Here is a 2,327-nt window from a genome sequence, read left to right as displayed (position 1 = left end):
AAAATATGCTCTATGATCTATTTCATGATTTTTCACAAGAAAGGCTTGTCTAAATGCATCAAATATCCTATTACATTCACCTTTATGAGTGATATACTCCTGTCTTACTCTTCTGAACAGATTCTGGAAGAGAGTTGTGAAGATCATAATGAATCTGCACCATTTCACACCCACCAGGACACAGTATGCTTGCTTGATTGTTTTAACTACCTTGGAATCGACTATCTTCAATGATAATGGTTCTTCTAGGATAGGATTCCACTTCCACAAATATGTACTGAAATTCATATTCACCATTCTTTGGATTTTCTTTCACTTCCACATGCACTGTTCCTTGCTTCCCTGGCTCGGACTCTTCAATGTAGAGTTTCACACGTGTGTGTTTCAGCCCATTTTTTACATATTCGATAAAACTGACATGATGCCTTCAACCACGTCTCGTCATCTCCCCGTAGCCTTTAACGGGCTCACCAAAGAAACTGATCACCTCGGGATGTGTTCTGCATTTTTCTAAGGCTTTCCCATATATCTTACTAGGACTGGATGAAGAAAAAATTTCTTTGAAAATCGCATAAAACAAGACACCTGTAATGATGATGCCAATGAGTACCACTATTAAGTAGGTGAAATCTTTTCCAGCTTCTTTCACTTTCTGAGTAGCTGGGATGGCGGTTTCCCCTCTCTAACCTCTGTGCACAGATACTTGCTTGCCGCTGTCCTCTGCTTTCTGGGATCGCGGTCCCTGCGTCCAGATGGTTTTTTGGGCGACTTCAAAGATAGATCCAGGTCGCACCATTTTCTTCTGCTCTCGAAGCCCCCACTTCAAACTGGGCTCAGTCGTAAAGCAAGCTTTGTTAAGTGCAAAGTGTGGCAACCACAGTCATTTCCCAGAGGATCCGTGCAGCTTTTCTTCATACTGTGTAGCTTGTAAAAAAGTACAAGTTGTGTTTAAAGAAAACTTCCGCATACTGACAATGCTAACTCCAGGCAGCAAAGATTTACCACCCAGCCAGACACGTACCGAAATTCACACATTTGTATTACAGGAGCTTTAGATTTATATGACAGAAAGTCTCCTGAGAGAATGTTCATCTTCCTTTTGTCCTCTTGTTTTATGAATTAAAATGGCCGCATTACCTCCAATGCTGACATTCGCACCTTCCCCGCCATACCTTCGCAAAGCAGCCTGGGAATCTTCCAGGCACTCTAGTTAGAAATTTCTGAAAGGGCAGTATTGTTAAAAAAAAAGTTAAAAAAGAAAAGGCACTCATCCTTACGTAAATAATATCTTGTACTCCACTGGAACACTACAGTTCAAACTTAAGAAAGAGTTCAATATTCCAAACTACTTTTCTGTCTTGTATCCATGAGATATGTTACTTGGAAAACATTCAGTAGTCTGATATAGGCTGTGACTTCGTTTTTTCACTTTAAAGGACTGGGGGAAATATTTAAATGAAGTTGTAGTTTATGAGCTCCAAAGCTTAATTAAGGCAAAAATTCCTTTTGAATTTGGATGAAAACACTAGGTGGAGTTTTGTTTTTACCTTGTACTTAATCTGTTCTCCCAGAGGATAGGTGCTAAAGTTTTTAAGGGGAATGTTAAGAAATGATGCCCTCTGTTTTCATAATGCTTTCATCTTTTCAAAGTGCTTTTCATTGTCTCATTTGATCCTCACAACAAACTAGAGAACTCATGAGCTTAAGGGTCAATGTGCTAGATGCACAGGAAAGGAAGCTGAAGCCAGGGATGAGTGTGATCAAGGGCGGAGCTAAGGATGGAGGCCAGCTCTCTAGTTCTTATCTCTGACCTATCAAAAGATGTCCCCGAGGAGACCTCTGCAGGGATGGGACATTGCTAATCTAGTAGAAATTCATAGTTAAGCTTTACAACTCCAGTGGAATGGTCAGAGAACTTCTGTTTTGAGGGTACATTGAGATTACTGCTCAACCTATTTAATATCCCATAAAGGAACTTTTTTTTTTGTACTAGGGATCGAACTCGGGACTTTGCGCTTCTAAGGCAGGCAGCGGAACCACTGAGCTAAATCCCTGGCCCAGCCATAAAAGAACATTTGGGAGGTTTTAAAACTGAGAATCATCTCTTCTAATGTTGGATGTTTCCTTTTTCTTTTTTTCTAAAATAGCTTTATTGAGATAGAATTTATATACCATAGGATTTGCTCATTTAAAGTGTACAACTCCATGGTTTTTTTTTTTTTTTTGAACATCCTTTGTTCTACTATTTGGTCTTTTTTTTTTTTTTTTTTTTTTTTTTTTTTTTTTTTTTTTGGTGGTACTGGGGATTGAACTCAGGACCTTGTTCT

General features: G+C 39.1%; 1 pseudogene; it reads right to left on the bottom strand.

Moving 5' to 3' along the window:
* Nucleotides 1–202: 202 nt before the first annotated feature.
* LOC101721945 (mitochondrial import inner membrane translocase subunit Tim21 pseudogene) lies at nucleotides 203–1,085 on the bottom strand (annotated as a pseudogene).
* Between the last annotated feature and the right edge of the window lie 1,242 nt (nucleotides 1,086–2,327).

The sequence above is a fragment of the Heterocephalus glaber genome, unplaced genomic scaffold (assembly GCF_053883595.1).
Source record: "Heterocephalus glaber isolate CG9 unplaced genomic scaffold, H.glaber_assembly_v1.0 deba00001755, whole genome shotgun sequence".
Classification (NCBI taxonomy): domain Eukaryota; kingdom Metazoa; phylum Chordata; class Mammalia; order Rodentia; family Bathyergidae; genus Heterocephalus; species Heterocephalus glaber.
The sequence above is the reverse complement of the archived record's forward strand: the minus strand, read 5'-3'. Positions and strand labels throughout refer to the sequence as shown.